Here is a 20,176-nt window from a genome sequence, read left to right on the forward strand (position 1 = left end):
GTGACTGGCTTACTAGTATACACAGCCTTGTTCTGTAGTAGACAAGTCCACTATTCATGGAAAAATTCCTGATACTTAACCTGCAACTTTTGGTTCTACACCTTGATAGAGATCTCCTTTAGCATTGTTTGGTTGGCCAAATCATGGCATGCTTCCTCTCTAGCTAACTCAAGTATAGGGTTGTTTAGCATAGATACTTTTGTAGCTAGAGATATGGCTGTTGATGGATTCTACAAGATTAGGAAATTTAGGAATGCCTTGTGACTAAGTGCATCCGCAACTACTTTCTCTTTCCTTGGTCAGTACTTGCTTTCAAAGTCATATTCCTCCAATACTCCAATCCACTGACATTGCCTCATGTTGAGCTTGTTCTAGGTAGTGTCTCCAAGGCTTGACAACTAAAAGTTCAAGATCATGGGTAGCATAATTCTTCTCATGGCTCTTCAGTTTCTTGAAGATTATACTATAGGATGACTTTCCTACATGAGCACACATCCTAAGGCAAGCATGCTAGTATCAGTTACTACCTCAACTCCTTACTGTGGTCTAGAAGTTTTAGGATCGGGTGCTAATACGAAACTTTGCTTCAACCTATGAAAGCTAGTTTGTTCGGCAGTTGACCATGCAATGTTTTCTTCTTCAGTAAGTCTGTCAAAGGTGCTGCAATCAAAGCATAGTTTTTTATGAAGACCCTATACCATCTTGTCAATCCAAGAAAGCTGTGTATTTCTTTTGATAGTTGTTGGTATTTGGCCATCCTAGAACATTTCTGACTTAGGCCGGCTCCTACTGAGATTCCTTCTGCTGATATGATGAATCCCAGATAACCAATCTGATGTTTGAGGAATGCACATTTCGTCATCTTAGCATACAGCTTGTGTGACCTCCTTGTCTCAAGGAAAATCCGAAGTTGGGGTTCATGATTTCCTTCCTGTTTGGAATAGACTAGAGTGTCATCAAATAAGACGAGCACGAAGTTATCAAGATATGGTCTAAAGATATCCTGCATTAACCTATTGAAGGTGGCAGGCGCATTCGTAAGCCCTAATGACATAACTAGAACTCAAGGTGTCCATATCTAGTGTTGAAGGTCGTCTTTGGGATATCTTCTTCTTTGATTCCTATCTGATAGTAACAAGACCTAAGATAATCTTGGAGAAGATCTTGGCACCCTGAAGACTATCAAGAAGCTCATCTATTCTAGGAATAAGATATTTGTTCTTGACTGTTGATTGATTCAACCCTCTGTAATCAATACATAGTCGAAGTGTTCCATCTTTCTTTTTCTGGAACAGTACTGGTGCTTCCCATGGTGAACTGCTAGGATGGATGTAGCCCTGATCTAGTAGTTGCTTGAGTTGTTCCTTCAACTCAATTGATCTCATGATCTACTTCTCTTTGAAGCGGGAGTTCTGTTAACTCTTCAGGAACTACGTCCGCGTATTCCTTTAGCCAAGTGACCAAATCACTTTACTTCTTTATCAATATTCATAGTCAAGACAATCGTTGATTTTTTAAAAAAAATTATTCCATTCATCTCGGCACAACCTTTCGAGGTACAATTATTTCTTGGGGGGATGGAACAAGTTGATACATTAATTCGAGGAGAATAAGATGTTGTTGCATTCAACTACAGGAACTGAGTAGTAGTACGGATTGGGGTCATCGATTTTCAAGAATCGATAGTTCATTGGAAGATTAGGGTATCTTTTCCTTTGATATCCATTCTTCTCATGACGTCCCAAAACCTTGATTCGGTCGACAGGGATTCTTTGAATCACTTCCCCGTACACATACTTCTTCTGGTGAACCCTTCGACTCCCGACCTATAGGGTCGCATTTGCGTGAGCCTCAACAAAGACGAACAGCTTCACGATTTTCAAATCCTCCATCCACTTAATTCTCTTCAAGTTAATTTGAAGGTACGCAAGTCGATGGGCAGTTATGTAATAGATCCCTGAAACACCCATCCATCTCCGTTCCACGTACACAGGCGATGGATTGTAAATGCGGTCTAGGATTTTCATCATCTCAACCCTTTGTTGATAATCCATGGAATGCATCGCGGTGATAAACATGACTCGAAACACTAAGAACCTGTTCCATGCTTCATAATTCTGCAAGACAGCATTGAAAGTAAGGAAATGTTTGGGATAGTAACATTTGCTTTACTTCTTCTTATTAAAATTTCTTAAAAACAAGTCCTTTGTTGGTTTGCTCTGATACCAACTGTAACGTGTCCACTAGTATCATGCAGGACACGTCTTAGCAGTCCATTGGAAAGGATGTGTAGAAAACTCCACCCGGCACTCCCATGGAATGTTACAGGTTTTGCGATCTAGGTCTTCTCGCATCTCCCACGTAGCGAAAATATCCTGGCCGTTCCCACTTAGGATCGACCGGAATTAGGGTTTTCCTGATTGGTCATTAGTTAACAGCAACTAGCATTAGACCTGAGCGAACTACTTTACGCAAAAACGCCAGGTCCGAAGCAGATTCACGCTGCACTCGGTTCAAGGAGAATGGGGAACGAGAGGGATGCAAGGCTCAACCTCTCTGCCATAAGGCATAGTCCCATTCCATTCCCCTAAAACAACGTAAATCGGGTAAGACGTAACTCTAGGTCATCGCTCTCGTTATTCGTTTTGATGATGATCATCCCGCTGTTCTTCGAGATTTTTGAGAAAAGTTCCCGGCTAACCGGGACCACCCAACCGTAGGACGGACCCATGGTCCATCCTCCGCATTTTCCTCGGTCTGTTTTAGTTATGTAATTATCTAACACATTAATTCGACATATAACAATCAGCTTCTTTAATTAATCCTGTTAAGCACTGGTTCCTTCACGTAATCTTATCACGTGACATAGAAAAACAATATCAAACAAATTTTTTATTATCATTTCATCATTTTTCTTTGAAATACAAGGAGTTCTGCCTGTAGGCTTGTCCATAATTCGCCCGAAAGCTATCGAGTAATCCCCAGGGATCACTATTCCAAGCTTCCGCTCGTAAAGTAGTATGCGGGCCTCGAGATCCAATCCCGAGTCACGTTAGCCTCTTGTGCAGGACCTGAAAGGCGAGGGATTTATGGCCAGAGCCCCCCTGGCACCCAAGCCTCCTCCTGCTCCAAGTAGAACTCAATGGAGAGACCTCTCATGGCGGCGGGTTCGGTCCATGTTCCTGGCGCGGTCAGCAACCCCCCTCGTTAGGGTCAGGCAGGCAGTTGGGGGTAACTGAAGCTGCCTCTACCTTCAGGCCTTCAACTTGAAGTATTAGATATCTTTTCATCCTTTAGTTCCTTGAGCAAACAATGCAAACAGTGCTTTCTAAACTGTTACAAGCACAATCAATTCCAGTGGTCGTTTGTTTGGCCAATTGCTAAGGAGTGAATCTCTCTCTCCGAATGCATCCAGCACTCGATCCAGGATCAATTGCGACTTGCCAAGATCCCCAAGGGTTTGTTTGTTAACCCTATATCCTTGGGTTAGGGCCGTACCCTACTAACCCAACTTAACCAATACCTTAAGTTCTATTAGCAGTAAATATGTTATTCCAATTTACTAATTGGTCTTTTGCTTCCAAGCAAATATCTAATCCTCGTATCTTGGTTACTTTACCCAAGAAAGGTACTATATCACGACGATTATTTCTCCTCTTGCAAGATAAACTTGCGTAAGAATCTGCCAATCTCATTCCGAGGAATTGGCCATTCCCTTTTGATCAAATCACAAGTTCATGCAACTCTGCAACCTATTGCGCGAGTGTCGCATCAAAATCATGGGACTATTTTACCCATCGAATGGGATTGTCTAATCACGAAATCATGATTAGATAGGAAACAGGGTTAGGGTATCTTCATAACAATCCATTCCTGATTGCACTAGGTCGATATTGTCGGTCCTAAAGGTCCAAGTCCAAATCGAGTTTCATTCTTTTAGCGAGCGATCCTTAGGGTAAAAGCCCTAGATCATTTCTCGCAAGTGTGTCCCATTGTCCCTACATTCCGTGAATGAGGGCAAGTCTTTAGGGTATAAGAGTTTCAACTTGGCAATAAGTGCGACTAGGTCATGTCCTCAACGTGCTAAACCCTAGTTAGCACTTAGGATATGTTGCATAGATTTAACCAATCCTAAGCAATTCCTTTGCGGTTTAGGTGTTTAGGGTAAAACACTATCCTTGTCTATTCATGAAGATATTGTCTTGATCAAAGAGAAGAAAAACTAGTTGCATTACGATACCATACATGATTCATGGCCTACCTATGATTAGATTTACAACTCCTAGCTTTTCTTGTTAAGATCAAGGCGTATGTTAAGTTATGACATAATTTCCATTGATGCATTCATGATTCATGCTACTAAGCTTTTAGGGTTTTATGTTAAAATGAACCATGCAATCTTTCCCTAATTTCATTTCTTAATGAAATATTTATACGCTGAATGAGCATTACACAACCTTTCTCTAACTACTTACGTAGTTGATTGAGATTTATGCCAATTGACTAGAGTTTAACCTACTTCATGCAGCCCTAGAATCATTTCCATGCCTTGCAAATTCCTACAGTTGTCAGCAATCTTCTTTAATGAATCATTACTAAGAAAGATTCGTCTAATAATGCGACATGTGATTTAATCTTTCCATGCATAGTCAAAGGTGTACTATAATAATTCCGACTTTGTAGATGATAATCGTTGTTTGTTCTAGATTCGTTACTTTGCAATGCACAGAAGCCACTTGCTAAAAATGCATAAACATCTTTCGTTCATTCCCTTAAAAAAATACAATTGACCAATCTTCATTCGTGAGTTATTTCCTTTAAAATAGCCAATGTATTTCAATCATAAAAGTGCATCCTAATTCCATAAATTATCCATGCACAATTGCAATACTTCGACGTAAACTAAAATTAGGAGGAAAACCTGGACTTGTGGGTTCGGTGAAATATCCACATGAATGTTAGGAGATGATCCTCCTGCGGTTGTGCCTTTTGCCTTTTTAGGGGCCATCGTGAATTCGACCCTCTTGCCTTGGCCGTAGACTTATGATCTTGGCACGTCTCCCTTGCACGCGCAATTCCTTTTTTGAAATAGGGCTTCCTTGACCAATGCACCTTCTTGCGGAATTTAGGCTTTGAAAATGGCAACTTATGAACTCCCCTTCTTTTCGTAGAAGTTTCGGGAATACAATTGATCTTCACGGAAAGGGGGATTAAGAAAAACCTCAAGATAAAATGGCTTGTGGGGGATGAAATGGGAAACATTGTATTTGAATCGGGTGGTTAGAGTGAACTTAAGGAGAACCAATGGAAAAGAGGGTTTACAACCTACTAATATGGCTTGTGTAGGAATGCAATGGGAAGCTTTAAAAGGAAACGGGGTTAAAAGCCTTGTGGAAATGCTATGGAAAGGGGCTTAAAAACACGGCTAGTGTGAGCTTTATGGAGGATGCAAGGGGGGAAAAGGGGCTTAAACCCCAGGTTAAGGTGAGCTTTATAGGCTTTGGTGGAATCCCACGGGAAGGGTCTTAAATGGACTTGGGTGGAAATTGCAGTGAGAAAGGGGGCTTAGAGAGCCCCCCCCCTTAGAAGCTTCTAAGGCTTCTGGCTAAAGTAGCACGTGGCATGAAAATGAGCTTTTGAGGACGGTAGCCAATGTGGCCAGGCGGCGGCGGATCTAGACGGAGCTAGCGGCTGAAGGCGAAATGATGGCAACATGGCTCATCTACGGTAGCTCCTCCTCACGGTGCAACCTTACGATCTCCTCAGCTTCTCTTGTCAATGGCGGTCCGTACTTCTTTCTGCTGACCATCAGCCTTTCCACCTCCTTCCCCTCCACCCCATAGCGAGGGTTTTTATAGGTGAAGGGAGGGGATCCTCCCTCCCCCACGCGGCATCCTGCATGGGTTCACCCCCCCCCCCCAGGCATCCAGCACGAATGCTTAGTCATCCTACCTTCCATTCCTCTCCCCCAACACGACAGTCGGCTGGGGGAAGGAGGGAATAATTAAAAAGAAATTGCCATAAATCCATCAATTATCCCTTTGGCCTCCTACTAAGAGGAGGTTCTTATGAAGTGCGGATTTTTATTAAACATTAGTCTTAAGTCTCGATTGGACCGTGGAGAGTATGCCATTTAAACATCGCACCATCCGAGACTACAATGCCCGAGACTTCACATGGCCTCGTAATATTTTCAACTGAAATATTACATTCTCTCCCCCTTGGAGGAATCAAGATGTCCTCATCTCGAGATAAACTAGGGATATTGATGGTTTGAGAATGCTTTCATCTATCCAAGTGGCATCCTCCTCGGGATAATCTTTCCACTAGACGAGGCATTCTCTCAAGGTTCTGGATCTCAGTTGTCTCTCCCTAACATCTATGATCTTGTCATGCCGTAGTTCAAGGAATCCTTGACTAGGCATTACAACTTGTTGGTCATCAAGTACATGGTTAAGATTAGGTATATATTTTTTTCAAGAGGCTGATATGGAATACATTGTGAACCTTTAGATTCTCAGGGAGTTGCAATCTATAGGCATTGGGTCCTAGGCATTTGAGGATTTTGTACGGCCCACAATACCTTGGACTTAGCTTCTTGCATTCTCCTAGGGATAGAGAACCTCTTTTTTTAAAAGGGCGTACACAAATGAAGACCGTGTCTCCTTCTTCGAAGACTCTTTCTTGACGTTTCAAATCTGCGTATGCCTTTTGTCTATCCTTGGCCGCTTGTATGTCTTGTCTTATTGACTTTATTTGATCATCCATGTCTTCCAACATCTGCCTTGATGCTTCAACTCTTAGGGTTGGATCAGAAAAGTTTAGGGGACTTCGACAATCATGACCATACAATGCTTGGAAAGGAGTCGTCAGAATGCTCTGCTGGTAAGAAGTATTGTAGGCAAATTAAACCAATGGCAAGTATTGAATCCACCTCTTCGGCTCTCGACAGCCATATGCCCTAAGCATATCTTCAATGATTTGATTTACTCGCTCTGTTTGGCCATCCGTTTGGGGATGGTAAGTGGTGCTAAAACAGAGTTGAGTCCCAATGGCTTCAAAGATAGCTCTTCAGAAATGTGATGTGAAAAGAGAATCACGATCACTAATGATTCTTCTAGGTAGCCCATGTAGCTTGAATATCTCCTTGATAAGCAACCTTGCAATGTCGGAGGCTTTATAGTTTGTCTTTACTGGTATCAGGTGTGCAACCTTGGTAAACATATCAACCACAACCATGATGGAGTTGTATCCTCCCAGGACTTGGGGTAGGCCTACAACAAGAATCCACACTGATGAATTCCCATTTCATTTGGGAAATGTCAAGTGGTTGCAGTTTCTCTAGCATCATGACATGTTCGGCTTTGATATGTTGGCAAGACAACACTCAGTGACATATTTGACAATGTCACCTTTGAGCCTCTCCCATTGGTAGCACTTCCTAACTGCATTAAGAGTTTTAGCATAGCCAGGATGTCCTGTGAAAGGAAAATCATGAGCTTCCCACAATATCTTCTGCTTAAGTGACTGGCTTACTAGTATACACAGCCTTGTTCTGTAGTGGACAAGTCCACTATTAATGGAAAAATTCATGATACTTAACCTGCAACTTTTGGTTCTACACCTTGATAGAGATCTCCTTTAGCATTGTTTGGTTGGCCAAATCATGGCATGCTTCCTCTCTAGCTAACTCAAGTATAGGGTTGTTTAGCATAGATACTTTTGTAGCTAGAGATATGGCTGTTGATGGATTCTACAAGATTAGGAAATTTAGGAATGCCTTGTGACTAAGTGCATCGGCAACTACATTCTCTTTCCCTCGTCGGTACTTGCTTTCAAAGTCATATTCCTCCAATACTCCAATCCACTGACATTGCCTCATGTTGAGCTTGTTCTAGGTAAAGTTCCACTTGAGACTTTTATGATCAGTCACTAGTGTAACTTGTTACCCAGCAGGTAGTGTCTCCAAAGCTTGACAACTAAAAGTTCAAGATCATGGGTAGCATAATTCTTCTCATGGCTCTTCAGTTTCTTGAAGATTATGCTATAGGATGACTTTCCTACATGAGCACACATCCTAAGGCAAGCATGCTAGTATCAGTTACTACCTCAACTCCTTACTGTAGTCTAGAAGTTTTAGGATCGGGGCTGATACCAATCTTTGCTTCAACCTATCAAAGCTAGTTTGTTCGGCAGTTGACCATGCAATGTTTGCTTCTTCAATAAGTCTCTCAAAGGTGCTGCAATCAAAGCATAGTTTTTTATGAAGACCCTATACCATCTTGTCAATCCAAGAAAGCTACGTATTTCTTTGACAGTTGTTGGTATTTGGCCATCCTGGAATATTTCTGACTTAGGTCGGCTCCTACTGAGATTCCTTTTGCTGATATGATGAATCCCAGATAACCAATCTGATGTTTGAGGAATGCACATTTCGTCATCTTAGCATACAGCTTGTGTGACCTCCTTGTCTCAAGGAAAATCCAAAGTTGGGGTTCATGATCTCCTTCCTATTTGGAATAGACTAGAGTGTCATCAAAGAAGACGAGCATGATGTTATCAAGATATGGTCTAAAGATATCCTACATTAACCTATTGAAGGTGGCAGGCGCATTCGTAAGCCCTAATGACATAACTAGAACTGAAGGTGTCCATATCTAGTGTTGAAGGTCGTCTTTGGGATATCTTCTTCTTTGATTCCTATCTGATAGTAACCAGACCTAAGATAATCTTGGAGAAGATCTTGGCACCCTGAAGACTATCAAGAAGCTAATCTATTCTAGGAATAAGACATTTGTTCTTGACTGTTGATTGATTCAACCCTCTGTAATCAATACATAGTCGAAGTGTTCCATCTTTCTTTTTCTGGAACAGTACTGGTGCTTCCCATTGTGAACTGCTAGGACGGATGTAGCCTTGATCTAGCAGTTGCTTGAGTTGTTCCTTCAACTCAATTGCTTTCGGTATAGACATTCTATAGGGTCTCTTCACAATTGGCGTAGCTCCTATTACTAGCTTGATCTCATGATCTACTTCTCTTTGAAGTGGGAGTTTTGTTAACTCTTCAGGAACTACGTCCGCGTACTCCTTTAGCCAAGTGACCAAATCACTTTACTTCTTTATCAATATTTATAGTCAAGACAGTCGTTGATTTAAAAAAAAAGTTTTATTTTATTCTTCTCGGCACAGCCTTTCGAGGTACAATTATTTCTTGGGGCGATGGAACAAGTTGATACATTAATTCGAGGAGAATAAGATGTCGTTGCATTCAGCTACATGAACTCAGTAGTAGTATGGATTGGGGTCATCGATTTTCAAGAATCGATAGTTCATTGGAAGATTAGGGTATCTTTTCCTTTGATATCCATTCTTCTCATGACGTCCCAAAACCTTGATTCGGTCGGCATGGATTCTTTGAATAACTTCCCCGTACACATACTTATTCTGGTTAACCCTTCGACCCCCGACCTGTAGGGTCGCGTTTGCGTGAGCCTCAACAAAGACGAACAGCTTCACGATTTTCAAATCCTCCATCCACTTAATTCTCTTCAAGTTAATTTGAAGGTACGCAGGTCAATCGGCAGTTATGTAATAGATCCCTAAAACACCCATCCATCTCCATTCCACGCACAGAGGCGATGGATTGTAAATGCGGTCTAGGATGTTCATCATCTCAACCCTTTGTGGATAATCCGTGGAATGCATCGCGGTCATAAACATGACTCGGAACACTAAGAACCTGTTCCATGCTTCATAATTTTGCAAGACAGCATTTACTTTACTTCTTCTTATTAAAATTTCTTCTTATGAAGTCATTTGCTTTACTTCTTCTTATTAAAATTTCTTAAAAACAAGTCATTTGTTGGTTTGCTCTGATACCAACTGTAACGTGTCCACTAGTATCATCTAGGACACGTCTTAGCAATCCATTGGAAAGGATGTCTAGAAAACTCCGTCCGGCACTCCCATGGAATGTTACGGGTTTTGCAATCTAGGTCTTCCCGCGTCTACCACGTAGCGGAAATATCCTGGCCGTTCCCACTTAGGATCGACCGGAATTAGGGTTTTCCTGATTGGTCATTAGTTAACAGCAACTAGCGTCAAACCCGAGCGAACTACTTTACACAGAAACGCCAGGTCCGAAGCGGATTCACGCTGCACTTGGTTCAAGGAGAATGGGGAACGAGAGGGATGCAAGGCTCAACCTCTCTACCATAAGGCATAGTCCCATTCCATTCCCCTAAAACAGCGTAAATCAGGTAAGACGTAACTCTAGGTCATCACTCTCGTTATTCGTTTCGATGATAATGATCATCCCGCTGTTCTTCGAGATTTTTGAGAAAAGTTTTCGGCTAACCGGGACCACCGAACCGTAGGACGGACCCATGGTCCATCCTCCGCACTTTCCTCGGTTTGTTTTAGTTATGTAATTATCTAACACATTAATTCGACATATAACAATTAGCTTCTTTAATTAATCCTGTTAAGCACTGGTTCCTTCACGTAATCTTATCACGTGACATAGAAAAACAATATCAAACAAATTCTTTATTATCATTTCATCATTTTATCTTTGAAATACAAGGAGTTCCGCCCGTAGGCTTGTCCATAATCCGCCCGAAGGCTATTCAGTAATCCCGAGGGATCACTATTCCAAGCTTCTGCCCGTAAACTAGTATGCGGGCCTCGAGATCCAATCCCGAGTCACGTTAGCCTCTTGTGTAGGACCCGAAAGGCGAGGGATTTACGGCTAGAGCCCCCCCTGGCACCCAAGCGTCCTCCTGCTCCAAGTAGAACCCAAGGGAGAGATCTCTCACGGCGGCGGGTTCTGTCCACGTTCCCGACACGGTCAACAACCCCCTTGGTTAGGGTCAGGTAGGCAGTCGGGGGTAACTGAAGCTGCCTCTCCCTTCAGGCCTTCAACCTGAAGTATTAGATATATTTTCATCCTTTAGTTCCTTGAGCAAACAATGCAAACAGTGCTTTCTAAACTGTTACAAGCACAATCAATTCCAGTGGTCGTTTGTTTGGCCAATTGCTAAGGAGTGAATCTCTCTCTCCGAATGCATTTAGCACTCGATCCAGGATAAATTGCGACTTGGCAAGATCCCCAAGGGTTTGTTTGTTAACCCTATATCCTTGGGTTAGGGCCGTACCCTACTAACCCAACTTAACCAATACCTTAAGTTCTATTAGCAGTAAATATGTTATTCCAATTTACTAATTGGTCTTTTGCTTCCAAGAAAATATCTAATCCTCGTATCTTGGTTACTTTACCCAAGAAAGGTACTATATCACGACGATTATTTCTCCTCTTGCAAGATAAACTTGCGTAAGAATCTGCCAATCTCATTCCTAGGAATTGGCCATTCCCTTTTGATAAAATCACAAGATCATGCGACTCTGCAACCTATTGCGCGAGTGTCGCATCAAAATCATGGGACTATTTTACCCATGGAATGGCGTTGTCTAATCACCAAATCATGATTAGATAGGAAACAGGGTTAGGGTATCTTCATAACAATCCGTTCTTGATTGCACTAGGTCGATATTGTCGGTCCCAAAGGTGCAAGTTCAAATCGAGTTTCATTCTTTTAGCGAGCGATCCTTAGGGTAAAAACCCTAAATCGTTTCTCGCAAGTGTGTCCCATTGTCCCTACATTCCGTGAATAAGGGCAAGTCTTTAGGGTATAAGAGTTTCAACTTGGCAATAAGTGCGACTAGGTCATGTCCTCAATGTGCTAAACCCTAGTTATCACTTAGGATATGTTGCATCGATTTAACCAGTCCTAAGCAAGTCCTTTGCGGTTTAGGTGTTTAGGGTAAAACACTATCCTTGTCTATTCATGAAGATATTGTCTTGATCAAAGAGAAGAAAAACTAGTTGCATTACGATACCATACACGATTCATTGCCTACCTATGATTAGATTTACAACTCCTAACTTTTCTTGTTAAGATCAAAGCGTATGTTAAGTTACGACATAATTTCCATTGATGCATTCATGATTCATGCTACTAACCTTTTAGTGTTTTATGTTAAAACGAACCATGCAATCTTTCCCTAATTTCATTTCTTAATGAAATATTCGTACGCTGAATGAGCATTACACAACCTTTCTCTAACTACTTACGTAGTTGATTGAGATTTATGCCAATTGACTAGAGTTTAATCTACTTCATGCAGCCCTAGAATCATTTCCATGCCTTGCAAATTCCTACAGTTGTCAGCAATCTTCTTTAATGAATCATTACTAAGAAAGATTCGTCTAATAATGCGACATGTGATTTAATCTTTCCATGCATAGTCAAAGGTGTACTATAATAATTCCGACTTTGTAAATGATAATCGTTGTTTGTTCTAGATTTGCTACTTTGCAATGCACAGAAGCCACTTGCTAAAAATGCATAAACATCTTTCGTTCATTCCCTTAAAAAAATACAATTGACCAATCTTCATTCGTGAGTTATTTCCTTTAAAATAGCCAATGTATTTCAATCATAAAAGTGTATCCTAATTCCATAAATTATCCATGCACAATTGCAATACTTCGACGTAAACTAAAATTAGGAAAAAAACCTGGACTTGTGGGTTCGATGAAATATCCACATGAATGTTAGGAGATGATCCTCCTGCGGTTGCGCCTTTTGCCTTTTTAGGGGCCATCGTGAATTCGACCCTCTTGCCTTGGCCGTAGACTTATGATCTTGGCCCGTCTTCCTTGCACGCGCAATTCCCTTTTTGAAATAGGGCTTCCTTGACCAATGCACCTTCTTGCGGAAATTAGGCTTTGAAAATGGCAACTTATGAACTCCCCTTCTTTTCGTAGAAGTTTCAGGAATACAATTGATCTTCACGGAAAGGGGGATTAAGAAAAACCTCAAGATAAAATGGCTTGTGGGGGATGAAATGGGAAAGATGGTATTTGAATCGGGTGGTTAGAGTGAACTTAAGGAGAACCAATGGAAAAGAGGGTTTAAAACCTACTAATATGGCTTGTGTAGAAATGCAATGGGAAGCTTTAAAAGGAAACGGGGTTAAAACCCTTGTGGAAATGCTATGGAAAGGGGCTTAAAAACACGGCTAGTGTGAGCTCTATGGAGGATGCAATGGGGGAAAAGGGGCTTAAACCCCAGGTTAAGGTGAGCTTTATAGGCTTTGGTGGAATCCCACGGGAAGGGTCTTAAATGGACTTGGGTGGAAATTGCAGTGAGAAAGGGGGCTTAGAGAGCCCCCCCCCTTAGAAGCTTCTAAGGCTTCTGGCTACAGTAGCACGTGGCGTGAAAATGAGCTTTTGAGGACGGTAGCCAATGTGGCCAGGCGGTGGCGGATCTAGACGGAGCTAGCGGCTGAAGGCGAAATGATGGCAGCACGGCTCATCTACGATAGCTCCTCCTCACAGTGCAACCTTACAATCTCCTCAGCTTCTCTCGTCAATGGCGGCCCGTACTTCTTTCTGCTGACCGTCAACCTTTCCACCTCCTTCCCCTCCACCCCATAGCGAGGGTTTTTATAGGTGAAGGGAGGGGATCCTCCCTCCCCCACGCGGCATCCTGCATGGGTTCACCCCCCCCCCCCCCCCCTCCCCCCCCAGGCATCCAGCATGGATGCTTAGTCATCCTGCCTTCCCTCCCTCTCCCCCAACACGACAGTTGGTTGGGGGAAAGAGGGAATAATTAAAAAAAAATTGCCATAAATCCATCAATTATCCCTTTGGCCTCCTACCAAGAGGAGGTTCTTATGAAGAATGCGGATTTTTATTAAACCTTAGTCCTAAGTCTCGATTGGCCCGTGGAGAGTATACCATTTAAAGATCGCATCGTCCGTGACTACAATGCCCGAGACTTCACACGGCCTCGTAATATTTTCAACAGAAATATTACACAAAGCGCTCCTTGCACCCTAACCACCTCCTACTTAATGCGATCCCTGCTGGGAGACCTCTCACCATCGAAGTCGGTCCATGCTTCCGCCGCAATAAAAGCATCCCCTCTTGGTATGGGGATTTAGCACCTATCCTTGGGGGAGGTATAGGGCTCCTCAATTTATATATGTTCCAATACTTAATTCAATCATTATCTAATCTAGAAAATCACAAACAAGATTGATGTCTTCAAGAAATTATGACTTCAATCAATCATGCTTCTTTCAACTGATGATTAATCTAGTAGAAATTGATACTTGAATTTCACATAATGAACTCTTCCCCTTGGAATTTAACTAAGGGTATCTAGATTTTGGGGTCTCTACCTTCCCAGTTTAAGGTTTATTCTTGTAACCAAGTTTCTTAGTCTTAAGTCCATTTCTTCAACTTAGAGATATTTTCGATCTTAAAATCTTTTATCAAAGCTTCTAGATTAAACTATATCCAAGGTTGTAGGAATATCAAGACAACAAGATCCTTTTGAAGCCTCAAATGAGAGCCAAAGAGATGCAAGAATCATCACACTCAGGCACAACTTCTTCAAGAAAGATAAACCTTGACCTCTACTTCCATAGAAGGAGGAGTTGCATTGACTTCCATAGAAAGAGCTTCATTTTGCTTCATTAACAACTTTAGTCATCATAAGAAACTATAGTTCTTTTTTAGCAACAACTTCAACAACAACAAGGCATAAAGTTTTATTTTTCTAACTCAATCTACATTTTACACACTACTTTAGTACACATCTCCCTTGTTTGAAAGTGAGATTTACAATCTATAGTCGGCCTTTTGATCTCTTATATTTCAAAATTCAACTTTGCAAGGTTGCAAAAAAGGTTGTTTGACACTATATTTGTTCAAAGAAAAAAAAAGAACAAAACTGAAGAAGACAAGCAAAGAGAACAAATAGCATAGGCACTCACAGGTACTACATTACACCTACAAATTTTGAACTTCAATACATCTAGGGACCTAGGTCAACTAGCTCATGACCTAGGTGAACTGGCTTTGTCACCAAACCCCTAGCCTCTCTTTTCCATTTTCTTCCACATCTACTCATTGCACATCAAGGTTAGGACATATAAAAGGATTCATGACTTTTCTATGGTTAGAAATATCTCCCTAAGGAGTCAGTCGCACAATTTCCTACTTTAGTACATCTAGCAATGACCTAGGTGAACTAACTCATGACCTAGGTGAACTAGCCCTGTTGCTAACCCCCTAGCATCTCTTTTCGATTCTCTACCACATTTACTTAGAACACATCAAGGTTAGGACATATAAAAGGAGTCTTGAATCTAACAAGCTGTGAAAACATGGATCTAGGACATGGCTATGACAGAAGCTATGGAGGTTGAAAGAGGAAGAATGAACTCATGAAGACATTGACACTGACAAGAAAAATTTTCACACAAGTGAATTAGGTTCCAAGATTGAGACTTGGACTAATAAACACAATCTTGTGTGTGGACAATGGCATAGACACTTTACTGGAAAGAAAAGAGTACTATCATTGCATTAGAAAAGAGAGCAAGTACAATGATTTATAGGAAATTGGATTGTAGAACTTCTCCTACTCTGCATATGGGATTCTAGTCATGAGCCCTTACTGCTCCTTATAAAGAGACTGAAGTAGGTGTGATTGCAAACATCTCAACACCCCTCCTCAATCACAACCAAAAGTACAGAGCATATAGAGGCTTTAGTGAAAGCAACACCTACAAAGAGTGGGCACACCATAAACATGGCAAAACACCAGAGGCTGTCGCAAGAAAGGCTAAGTGTTGGTATCATAAACATGATGGACATCTAGAGGCTATAATAGGGGCCTCACAAAGTGTACAGAGGGTGTAGTGCAAGGTCACAGAGAAGCTTATCTTTCTTGCCTTTGTACTTGTTGCCAACATATAATGCTTGTTCATCTCTAGAGGTGCTTGGTTCTTCCTTAGTTTTTAACTTCTTTTCCTCCTCTAACAGTGATGCCTAGATATCAACAAGCTTAGGGTTTGGCATATTGATTAGAGTTGTTGATACATTATTATATTCAGGAGGAAAACTTTTAAGTAGAACACCAATGCAAACATCTTCTTCCATTTTAGTGTTGATTCCTACAAGTTGGGTTAGAAGTCCTTCCATGTAATTTAGAAGTGTGGCAAGTGATGTGCTGGACTTCATTTCAAGCCTAAAAAATTCAATCAACAGACCATACTTTGATGACTGTGCACCAAACAAGGTGTCAAGTCTCTTCCATGTATCCTGTGAAGTATCACAGTTATCCACATGGTGGATATAGCTATCATCTAGCTCTAGTTTGATAATGGCCTGAGCCTTATCTTCATTCTTTTGCCAAGTGACTGCAAGGTCTACATCATGAGGCTTCTTTTCTTTTCTAGTGGTAATGGCCCAAAGGCCCTTCTTCATCAAGTTGAGTTTGATGCGGGTTTGCCAGGTGTGAAACCTGACTCCTTTGAAGCGAGCAGTTGGAGAGTCTTTGCCTATGTTAGATGGCTGGAGCAGTAGTAAATCAACACCAAAATTCTCAGATTTTGAGTATCATAAGAGATAATCTTGAGTGTGCTAACAAGCACAAGTGCCAAAAAACACTAAGTGACTAGTATCAAGAGATACTAGTGGATCCAAATGCTTGGTAAATGCTCAATAGGTCTTCTATTCTCGTCCTTGATTTGCTTGCTGAACTGCTTGCTGGAAACTCAAAGTGGCAGAACCTTGAGTAGGGTAGAAGAATGAGAAGGATGAGATGTAAGAGGTTTGATTTCTTTAAGACTTCAAAGGATCTTCAAGCACTTCCCCTCCTCAATGATTTGATGGCCCAAAGTTTGCTAAGACCTCTATTTTGAAGCAAATCAGAGTGAAAGATATTAGTTTTTCCCAATGGGAGTGAAAGAAGAAGTGGAAAATGAGCTATGGTAGACTGCTTCTAGGGTTTTAGACCCATTTGTATATGATAGAGTGGCTATGGTAGACTGCTTCTAGGGTTTTAGACCCATTTGCATCTTTGTTTGCAGCGAGTTTCAGGAGAAGGCATTTGCCACAAAATGTAGTGGCCAAGGAGCTCACGCCATGGGCTAAAATTTTACTATGCTCAGTCGCGAGATTGCGCCCTGTAGCTCCGCCACTAGAGCTGTATGACCATACATGGAGCAGATCTATGTTGCGATGGAGAATGTTGCCAATGCTAGACCAAAACAACACCAATGTCAAGATGTAGCATAATAGGATGCCATGCCCTGAGCAAAAGAACACATTCAGAGAAGGAAGCATGATGTATTACAGCCTCTAGAGTGAGAAAAAGAGGCTCCAAGCAAGGTAGGTTCTATAGGCTATGGCTACCATGGAAGGTCAAGTAGAGATAGGGATGGACATGAAGTTAGATACTCATCCTAAGCTATAGGCTATGGCTACCATGGAAGGTCAAGTAGAGATAGGGATGGAGATGAAGTTAGATACTCACCCTGAGCTTGGACTGAGCTGGAGAGGGACTGAGAGAATAGAGAAGGAGCTATGCCATGCCCACTGATACCATGTGAAAAAATGGATCTAGGACATGGCTATGATAGAAGCTATGGAGGTTGAAAGAGGAAGAATGAACTCATGAAGACATTGACACTGACAACACAAATTGTCACACAAGTGAATTAGGTTTCAAGATTGAGACTTAGACTGATAAACATAGTCTTGTGTGTGGACAATGACATAGACACTTTACTTGAAAGAAAAGAGTACTATCATTGCATTAGAAAAGAGAGTAAGTGCAATGCTTTATAGGAAACTGGATGGTAGCATTTCTCCTACTGTGCATATGGGATTCTAGTCTTGAGCCCTCACTGCTCCTTACAAAGAGACTAAAGTAGGTGTGATTGCAAACATCTCAACCACACCCACTGATACCATATGAAAACATGGATCTATGGCATGGCTATGATAGAAGCTATGGAGGTTGAAAGAGGAAGAATGAACTCATGAAGACATTGACACTGACAAGACAAATTGTCACACAAGTGAATTAGGTTTCGAGATTGAGACTTGGACTAATAAACAAAATCTTGTGTGTGGACAATGACATAGACACTTAACTGGAAAGAAAAGAGTACTATCATTGCATTAGAAAAGAGAGCAAGTACAATGCTTTATAGGAAACTGGGTGGTAGCATTTCTCCTACTGTGCATATGGGATTCTAGTCATGAGCCCTCACTGCTCCTTACAAAGAGACTCAAGTAGGTGTGATTGGAAACATCTCAACATAAGCTCATGAAGCCCATGGTGCAATGTATAATTACATTGAATATATACTATCATTGCATGACTCTCTCTCTCTCTCTCTCTCTCTCTCTCTTTATGTCTATCTGTCTTTCACTCTCTCTATATGCATGTGTGTGTGTAAGTACAACTTGCTCTCTCAATCTATCTATTTGTGTGTGTGTGTGTGTGTGTGTGCACGCTCTCTCTTTGTTTCTCTCTCCCTCACACACACACACACACTCCCTCTCTCTCTCTCACTCTCTCTCTCTCTATAGGGGGTAAAGTGTAATGGTATATGTGATGGCTCCAAATATATCCCAAGCCCAACGCCTAACTGGAGATGGGGCCCTCAACCCATAGGTTTTTAACTGGACAACATCCTCATCAAAAATTGGAGTGTGCATGAATTGTGATGCCATCATCAAATTGATAGGGATTTTTGAAGCTTTAGGGACATAAAGGAGTACTAAAGGTATGATTTTCAAAGGTGTGTTCTAAAGCTACAAGGGTGTAAGGTGTGGTGTAAGGGTAATGTTGTTAGCAAATGCTATAGGGTGTAAAGTGTAATGGTATATTCAGCAGATCTGTGACCACAACCTTGACCCATAGGCGGTAGTCTTCCTATGAGTCGAGCGATCTCCTTGCAGTCTCTTCCCAAGGATATGCATCCTGCTATCTCTCCACATAGTCATTCAGTGCTCCTTCACTACGCTTCCTCTTGTGGGAGGATGTAGGTTATCGCATTGTTCACGACGCATTCCTTGTGAGATCTCATAAGTTGATTTTACACTACAAGTTGAAATTTTTGCTCATTTTATTTTCTTAAACTCGACGTGCTTGAATTCCATGGAACATGAACTTTGCATAATCCATTCATGTACAACTTTTAATAAAGTTCTTATTTTCCAAACAATAGCACCCATTTGACATTTTACATGTCAAATCTAGCTATCTAGCATCTTTCTACAATTCTTCGTAGGTCTAACATATGTATTCTTGAAGTTAAAACCTAGTTCATTTGGACATTTTTGTTTGTCCTTTGCATCATATTAGCTTAATATAGAAATATCCTACATATATGCTTTGTTCCCCACACTCTATTGTAAGTGAGATACTTTTCATTCCACACCTAACTGGGATGCTTCTTCCTTCCAGGTTACATTCATTGAAGGGTGTTCAAGTCTCAAGTGGATTGAAGAATCAATATCTCAACCGTATGACAAAAAATTTTCTTGTAGTCCCAAAACTCTATATGATATTTTTATTAACTAATTTACGTATACTTGGGCCTTTATGTACTCTATTGGTTAAACATCAACTTTATATCCGCAATGTCAAAGTCAAGTGTGAGTGATTCAAGTCAAATAGAATTTCTTTCATTTATCCAGCATAATCAAGATGTCAAAATCAAGTTTGTGCACTTCAGAATTGCTTCTCTTTGGTCTAGCATGACAACATACCAAACTTAGCCGTAGCTTTTAGATTGGATCTAAACCCTTTATGCTAGACACTTTTGAATTTGTGAGATCTACTATTGTAGTTGTTTTCTTTAATAGCATTCCTAAGTGCCTGAAACTAAGACACATGCTAGATTGAATGTAATAGAAATTTGACTTTTTTTCAGATTCTTTAGTGATAAAGTGCTTTAAGGTAATTTGAACTTGTTAAATGAACATTCATTTGAGGAGAACACATAAATAAAAGTAAGTCTTTAAATTAGATATTTTAGATAGTTCACTATAGCTCAAAGTACTAGATTGAAGAGTCTAAGAGATCTAATTTGTAGCAATTAAATCTCTTAAGTGACCAAGGTCAAGCCCAGCCTTCACTATAGACTTTGAAGCCAACTTGTGTCAAAAAATAATAATAATTTGTATTTTGGGATTATGGGTTTTAAAAAAGTAAAACAATCCACAACAAGCTTAAATAACAACTTATCTATTCTTAATGTAAGATTTGATTGAAGATTCTAACTGAAAGTTATTTATCAC

At 40.9% G+C, this 20,176-nt stretch overlaps 1 long non-coding RNA gene across 1 annotated transcript in view; it reads left to right on the top strand.

Annotated features, from left to right (window-relative positions):
• LOC148027322 (uncharacterized) overlaps positions 1 to 19,377 on the top strand; it is a 33,632-nt gene extending 14,255 nt beyond the window's left edge. The window contains exon 3 of the long non-coding RNA XR_015692971.1: positions 19,341 to 19,377. This is a non-coding gene — a long non-coding RNA (uncharacterized LOC148027322). The remainder of the gene's footprint in view (positions 1 to 19,340) is intronic.
• Positions 19,378 to 20,176: the final 799 nt, after the last annotated feature.

This window comes from Lygodium microphyllum, chromosome 13 (genome assembly GCF_053477565.2).
Source record: "Lygodium microphyllum isolate KBCC chromosome 13, Lygodium_microphyllum_v1.1.10, whole genome shotgun sequence".
NCBI lineage: Eukaryota > Viridiplantae > Streptophyta > Polypodiopsida > Schizaeales > Lygodiaceae > Lygodium > Lygodium microphyllum.